At 39.9% G+C, this 8,469-nt stretch overlaps 1 long non-coding RNA gene across 1 annotated transcript in view; it reads right to left on the bottom strand.

Annotated features, from left to right (window-relative positions):
* LOC116874468 overlaps positions 1-4,815 on the bottom strand; it is a 109,561-nt gene extending 104,746 nt beyond the window's left edge. Inside the window, exons 1-2 of the long non-coding RNA XR_004384004.1 lie at positions 4,663-4,815; positions 4,619-4,630 (exon numbers count right to left, since the gene is read on the bottom strand). This is a non-coding gene — a long non-coding RNA (uncharacterized LOC116874468). The remainder of the gene's footprint in view (positions 1-4,618; positions 4,631-4,662) is intronic.
* Between the last annotated feature and the right edge of the window lie 3,654 nt (positions 4,816-8,469).

Here is an 8,469-nt window from a genome sequence, read left to right on the forward strand (position 1 = left end):
AATCCCGCAGAGTTTACACTTCATTATTCTACCAAATGCAGATTTAAAATGTACATTTACTAAAACAATTTTTTTCAACACAGTCTGCAATCTCAGACTTCAAGGCATGAATATTTTAGGTTTATTAGCATAAACTGAATACCAGCATGCAAACACTGAAATGAATTTAAGGAAATTGTTAATGATTCATTACACAGAGTTATTAGATTTTTGTGTGATCTGAGCAAACGCATCAGCAAAAACAATTATGCACAGATACAATGAAGGACCACTCTCAGGGAAGAAGTCATTAGTGTAATAAAAAGGACGTTTTGCAGGGGTTCCTCCTGTACTTTCTTTGACTCGATCACAAACAGCTGTTGCCATCTGCCAGGGAGAGCCCTTGGCAGAGATACTTAACAAGCCTCTGCCAAGCCCTCATGTGTTGAGAATGTCTACCCCCAGAACTCTCGGAGACTGCATATTGAGAAGTAGCACATGAATCTCCAGGGAGACTGGTCTATCTCATTCTTAAGGGATTGTAGGAGAAAAATAAAACAAGATAAGCATGAAAATTATCTTCATGGGAAATTGCTTTTGTGCCTTCTGCTTCTGTCTCTTTGAAACTTGCAAAGGGTGTGTGCTTTCCCTCACAGTGGACTCATTGTTCAAACTTATTACATTGTATCATACCTGCTTTTTAATGTGTCTTTGAAGGGTTTCAAGTGCTTGTAGCAAGACATCATCATTTTTGTACCCTTAGGACTTGGCACAGAACACTCATAAATGATGAATGAGTAAATGAATGAATAAAAAAGTCAGTTGGTCCAGCTCACCATGACTGGTGTAACAGACCCTAAGATAGTTAAGAATTTAAAATTCACAGGGATGTCTTCATGAGAACTGTACCTCGGAACCACCGAACCTTTCTATCATGGCTTAGCCTTCCTAGAATAGATAGGGTCTGAGGCAGCAGGAAATGAAGCAATCATGTGTAGACACTGAATGCTCGAGCCATGTGACATAGACCAGATCTACACCACCACCACTACCACCCCCACCCAAAGAAGTTAGGCAGTCTTCCAGATTAATGAAACAGAAAAAGACGTTTGCCAGGAATTTCCAGATAACTCCGGCAAAGTGTGTTCCTTTTTCGGCTTGAATTAGTAGTATAATTGCCTCAGTCCTCCGTTTGTCTATTCATGTTCAGACATAGCTTCAGATAAAATAATTTGAAGCAGAGAGTCCTAGGGGGATAAAAGAGAAGGAGCCCAGAGACAAAGGAGGAACCTGCAAAATTAGCTCAACTATGTCACAGAACAGCTTGAATGCATCCAGGTGGCAGTCTGGAAATTATGAATCGAAACTGGATCTACACAAATGATTAGGAAATGCTTATTTGAATTTTACAAATAAGAATGATAGCTATTTTCACAACACGAAGCATTTGACTTTGCCTTCATGTATTCGTATTTCAAAAGCATCTCTCTCAATGATGACTACCAAGAGGCTTTCCTATAAGAATTCAGTCTGGAAAGCTTAAAAGAAATAGTGGTGAAGATGAAATGTTTGTAAAAACTGAATGTAAGTAAGAATATGGTCTCCCAAGAAATGATTTTGAATAATAAAAAAATCAAATTAAGTATAGTAGAGTCTCACGATGACGTTATCTCTAAAGTCGTGACTCTGAGATCATGTTAGAGATGGAACGGTGTATGACGAGTGCCTTCTGGGGCTCCTGTTACCAGTCTGTGTTGTATTTTATCCAAGACAACTCAACTGCTAACAAACTCCAGATTATGACTGATCACAGCAGAGTTCTAAAATCTGATAGAAAAATAAACAAGCACCACATAAACTAAACTAAAATAATCTGAAAAACCTTTGTAAACTGCAAAGCAACATGCAAATCTGAGCACAGAAGGCTCATCGGAGTTTTTTTTTTTTTCTTTTAATAAAACAACGTGACTAATTTTGAGAACAAAACCTCATTAAATCTTTTAACCTGATTTTCTTTTTTAATTATTGGAAGTGTATCTATTTTCTGGAACTAGATTTTATTTATTTATTTTTTTTCCTGAAACCAGATTTCTCCCTTCTGGGATTGGATTTCCCAGAGACTACTGAGATGCATCCGCTCTGGAGCTGAGTCAAAGGAAGATGGGATTAGTCTACCTGCGATAAAGGAATTTACTGTAGAAAACACAGAACAGGGGAAAAAAAAGGTGAAAGGAAAGCAAATCAATATCACTGGGGACTTTTGAGTACTAGTAGTTAAAATTGTAGTTAAGGTCCCCCTTGCTTACTTGGAATTCTATTCTGGGAACTTGAAAAGAATGCACTGACTTCCTTTGAGTCAGACTTGGGATATAAAATGAAATTATTTTGTTGTAGTAAGCTAAGTGACCTGCAAAACAATTTTTTCCCCATAGACTTACTCTTTATTCTCCAGACCTAATAGTTTTAAAATGATATGTAAAGCTGATATAAATTAAAAAAAAAAAAAACCTAAATTCTTGTGCATTTTAAAAATAGTCTTCAGGAGACACAAGACTGTAGTAAATGACATTATAAACCAAATTTTCCCCAAAATAATTTTTGCTTTAATGGTCTTATTTGTTCTTTAGGAACTGCATTTTTTTTCTTTCAGAGTTTACTGCTCTGAGAGGAAAAAGTATGCTTTTAAAGGTCTCATCGGTTTAAATAATTTTAATATTAAATTCTTTTGGAAAGTTTGCCTGCAAATATTTTGTGTCTCCCATCAGTTTAAAAAAAAAAAGTGAGCATGTCCCCAGTTGATTTATATTAAAACATTTATTTAAAAATAGATAATTTAAAGATGTTCTAATGAAAGTATTTGATCTTATGAAGAGATAATTAACTCTGTGTCGAGGATATTTTTTATAATTATCTTTGATGGACTTAAGAATAACACATCCCATTCAGCCATTGCTTTATTATTTGTTACTGTTTTCACTATGTTCTCGGGCTTTCATCACTTCATAAATTGCTTTTAGATGCCTATGTTGCTACCCTGAGTCCCATCTGGGAGATTCTATACTTTGAACACATTATGATGCAGTTTGTAGCAATTTTGTCTCAGTAGAGATCAGTTTTTCCTACTTACTATCTAGTCAAATTCAATTTGAATGAAATTTAGTGGGTTAATCAAATTCTCCTGATAAAAACTTTGTAGATTTTTTTTATAAAATGAGAGGTATATTTTTATACACTTAAATTTCTTTATTCAGAAATTTGGGTCACAATATTGCTTTAGTAAGGTATACTTGGGAATGAATATCTGTTCTCACTCTTACCAGTTTCACTTTCTTTTAGATTTTTTAAAGAAACAAGAAGATCAAAGGACTCAACACGGTATTGAAACTGGTGCTCTAGTTCCCAAAATACTCTTTAAGATGGGGATTAAGAATGACCAGAATTGGAAACCTCCTACCTTTTAGTTGTTGTTGTTGTCATTTAAAATACTTTAAACTATGCTTAATAAAATAAATTCACTGAAAAATGTTTAAATAAATAGATGTTATATTGTTACCACAATAAGAAATGGTATGGGGAAAATTATATTTCAAAATGATTCTGAGTAATCTCAGACACACACACACACACACACACAACACACAACACACACACACACCTATACACACACACACACACATCACCCATGACTTTTTCCCCAAAGCCTAAGAGCCTATAGTAGTTTTGTGGTCCCACAGTTCAGAGTAATCTTGGGAAGTACAGAAGATTGGAATGAGATCTTCCAGTCACATATGATTTAACCCAAACATGGTCCAACAATGTACACTCTACTCCTGCAATGAAAATTTATATGCATATATTTAAAAATCAAATGACAACTTTTAGAAACAGGAAGTCATTACAATGTGATTCACATACAAGATTTGCTTTGCTTTCTGTGGATAGCACAAAGCGGGGGGGTGTATTCTATTTTTGACCATATTTCTGATTAAGTTTATTTGGTCATACTTAAGGACAATTCAATTAATATTTTTCAACGCTTAGCCCCTTTTATGTAACGGATTCTCTTCCCTCTCAAGTTTTAGCCACAGCCAAATGAGGATGAGGCCTTCCTTAGCTGCTACTCTCATAATGAAAGGAAGAAAGTACGTTCTATCAATGGTCAAATGTGCCTATTCTTAGGTTTTATTCTAATTTAATAACATTAAAATTAATCTTCTCCACTCTTAAGGAAAGTGAAAATTTTAGAGGAGGAATTGGCGAAAAGATTTATGTGGGTACTTAATTGTTTATTTATTGATGTCTGTCGCCGCTCCTAGGGCTATAAATCAGAATAGATAGGGCCTGGTGCTTTGTGACAGTGACCCAGCATTTGGAAATCTGGAATGGGTCACTTCAGAGCATAGGTGTTACCCAACTGCTTATGGTAAGCAACATGGCAGGGGGGAAGGGAAACCATCTTTCTAAGGGTGGATGGTCTGTTTCATCAGACCCTTGCTACAGCTAGTTTTCTAATTATTACACCAACTTCGTTTCTAAAGGACAAAGTATCTCCCTCCCTTGTTGCTCAGTCATCTCTGCCGATTTAAGAAGAGATGATCAAGAGGGCCATCTCTGTTCCTGGGTTTCAGCTGATTCTTACCTTCCTGCCCACCTCCACCCCACACCCCCCCCACCCCCGCTCACTTCCTGTTCGAAGACTGCTGGCTGCGGGCACCTCACTGCTGACTTCCGCAGGCGACCTCAGCCAACTGTCCCTGGCAAGGCCTAATGCCCTTGGAGGTGCCGGTCCGAGGCCGCTGGGGTCTTGACCTTCCCCTACCGAGCTTCAAAAACACCTTCCTCTACAGTCTTCGCAAACCTCAGACACTCAAGGATCCGCGGCACTGCGTTCTCCCTCTGAAAGTCTTTTCAGGATTTGAGTACATTTCGCAGAGGGAAGTAAAATAAAGAAAGCTAGTTTGGAGCAACCAACTGGAGATCAGAAACCAAAAGCATGTCTGCACTGGGAAGATTCTAGCCACTGACAACAGCCGAACTCTGAATTCTCAACAGTTCTTGAGTAAATGGTGAAGAGAAAGGTGGTAAAGATTAGTCATTTCTGACCATAAAGTAGGTGTTCATTTTATTGGCCGCCAGATACTTCTATAATTCTTTCTCCTTCTTTCTTCCTCCACACTTCTGTTCAAGAGCCAAGGCACCAGAGAAAAGGAGACGGAGTGGGGAAGGGCAGAGGCCAGCGCTTTGGGTGAAAATGCTAGAGTTTCACATTGTCTGCCCCTGTCAGCTTCCTGTGCTTCTGCTGTCGTCCCCTACAAACTTCTCTATTTTTACTGTCAGGCTGAATGAACTGGAACATTCTCTGAAGGATCTTTGCCTACTTCACAGGATCGCTCTTAATAGACAACGACTTCATCACCATTAAGAGAAAAAATGGTGGTAAAATGATCAGGCTTTTTACATATTCTCCTTAATTTAAACTATATATACTTTCCTTAATTTAAATTTCATCAGCATGAGGGACTTCATAACACCTCTTCCAGTTTCCTCCCCAGATTTCATCTGATTTTGTAGTTGCTGTTGTTCATCAAAACAGAAGAAGATCATCCTCTATGTTCATTATAAAAAAATGGTAGCCTATTTATAGCCGAAAATTGTTGCCCTGTAGAAAAATGGGGAGAGGCTATCATCTTGTGCCAAGGCTCCGTGACCAGGCAGGAGACGATGCTGTGCCCAGTGATTCCAAGGACTACATGATAGGGTACATCTCTCCGTCTAATTATCCTCATTCATTAGCTGTTAATTCAGTCAGGAATTTTTGACAGAAAACCAACACATCAGAGATAAAATGGAATTCATTAATTCTGGTCCTTTAAGCCTAAAATATTAACATAGCAACCAATCTGATGGAGGGGGACCGTGTTTGGGGGGAGAGGCTAGTATCACAGCTGCACAATTGCGTGTTGTAATCACGGCTGTTATCTCGTGTGCTTTATATTCAGTAGTTCTCTGATAGTCTCTGTGCTGAGCACTGCATATTGATTTGGCGAAAAGTAAATGAGTTTCTGAATACATGAGGCCTTTCTGGTATACTTAGAACAATTCACTTCCCTTTTTTCCTCCTCTGATTTATTTTCTCACTGCCAAGGTCACGTGACTCGCTTATTTTTAACTTCTTTATTACATAATTTAACATGCAGCCTATTTGATGGGCCTAACATGCAAAAAAAAAAAAATTAAGTTAAATTAGCAATGAATTTCTTCTTCATAATAGCCTGATTCAAAACTCACATTCAAATGTTCTGACATGGTATACAGGATATTTATGTAAATCATACTTCTCAGACATCTAAAAGGTACAGGGGAGCAGTGATTATGTTAGAAAAGCATTTGATTCAAATATGAAGCCTTTCAGTTGTTGGAAACCTCAGTGTTCTCTGAGAAGAAGAGTTCAGGTTGTAGATAGCCCCGGAGACTCTGAAGGTTACAGCTGCCTGCCATTCATGTCTCTGGGAGGGCTCTGTCCCCCTGAGGCTGGGTGGTGGGAAGTGTAGGCTTTCATGAGGGCAACTGGGCTGCTCGCCCTTCATGAAGAAGAGAGCAAGAGCACCTTTCTTCGGGACAGTGTTAGAGTCCCCTCCCTCCATCACTGGGCTCCATTGGAGCCCCCCTCTCCAATCTGGGAGGACACAGTGAGCTGGGGAACATCATCCAGCTTAAAAAGAGCACCCTAAGGGCTAAATTCTCTCCTCCGATGTGATAGGTAACTGCCATTTATTGAGTTCCAACTGCCCCAGGCATAATTCTGGATACTAATCTTTCAACAAACCTGCAAGATTATTTCATTATTATTCCCCTGTTAGCCATCAGGAGACTGAGGCTTAGGAAGGTAAAGTCCCTGGCCCCGTCTTACATGTCTAGAAAGAAGTAACATGGACTCTATCTCATGTTCTAATTCAGGCATGCCCACCATCACCCTCCATTTCTCCCCAGGTTCCCTCCCAATCTGCCGTCATAACACTGAGCAGGCAGTTGATACCCCATCAGATGACCCCAGAATCTGGCATTGGAAGACCTGTGATCCTAGGATGTTTTGCCTCTTTTTAGTACATGACCCAAGTGTCAGGCTGTTCCTTCGTCCCTGATTGATAAAATGGGGAAATTAGACTTACTGCAAAGGATAGCATCAAATCCATTTTTTAAGCAGAGTACTTGGTATATAATAGGTGCTCAATTAAGGTTTGTGGAGTCTGACTCTCGTGTGACTTGATTCTGTCAGGAAAATACATGAGTCTATTTTATATAGCTTCTCGTTAAGCAGCAGCTTGATAACATCTCAATTCATCTTTAACTGCAACTTAATAAAGTCTTAGTATGTCTTTGAGAACATAATTTTCTACTTCACTCTTATCTCGCACATAGACACCAAAGCATCTGCTTCCACATTTAGACCTCACATTCTCAGCCAGAAGTGCATACATATGTTAGGAAGATGAAACACAAGCCCCCACAGTGGGAACTCAGGGACATGTTGTCAGTGCGCCTGCCCGTAATTACATTTACCCACACTTATTTCCTGCTCCAGCCTCTTTGGTCACACAGTGTTCTTGTTCTTGGTTGCGTGGAGCTCCTTCCAGCGTCAAGCCCACAGCACTTCACTGTGCCCACTTCGAGAAGGAGATGAAGGAGATGGTGTTGCCAGCAGTGTAGCTGGAATGGGAAGATACATTGCACAGGGCGACAGAAAGAGAGACAACGGTCAAGGAGAGAGAGGAGGTGCAGTGCACCGGGACAACCTTGGCTTCCCGGAGGTGAGGGGCTTCTCTGAACTCAATGGAGTGGGGTGCACCTGCATGCTATGAGAACATGCCTAAGCTTTGTGACACTGGAAACAGCCCCACAGAACTGCACATCTCAGGACCTTTGCACATGTACTTTTGAAATGTTCTCACTCCAGGCTAGGCAGCTGGTGTCTTCTCCTCCAAAGCCTCTCTGCCTTTTCTATTTAAAGCAGTCATTACCAGGGCTCCTGGGTGGCTCAGTCGATAAGCGTCTGCCTTCGGCTCGGGCCATGGTCCCAGGGTCCTGGGATCAAGCCCCACGTCGAGCCCCACGTCGAGCCCCGCATCGAGCCTGCATTGGGCTCCCTGCTCAGTGGGAAGCCTGCTTCTCCCTTTCCCACTCCCCCTGCTTGTGTTTGCTCTCTCGCTGTGTCAAATAAAAATAAAATCTTTAAAACAAAAATAAAATAAAGCACTTGTTACCAGTTTCATGACATGGTGTCAACTTCATGACACCTTACCATGATTTGAAATTAAATTGTTTATTGAATTACTTGTTTTCTGATTTGTCATCCCCTTCTAGAGTGCAAGCTTCTTACTGCTATCTCCCCAATGCCCAGATTGGCTCAGTGTATAGTAATGAAATGAGTGACTATTATCAGTGACAGTTTATCCCCTTTTAGGCTGTTCATTTCCTCCTTATTCTAGGAGA

The sequence above is a fragment of the Lontra canadensis genome, unplaced genomic scaffold, assembly GCF_010015895.1.
Source record: "Lontra canadensis isolate GAN:19392208 unplaced genomic scaffold, GSC_riverotter_1.0 scaffold37, whole genome shotgun sequence".
Taxonomy (NCBI): Eukaryota; Metazoa; Chordata; class Mammalia; order Carnivora; family Mustelidae; genus Lontra; species Lontra canadensis.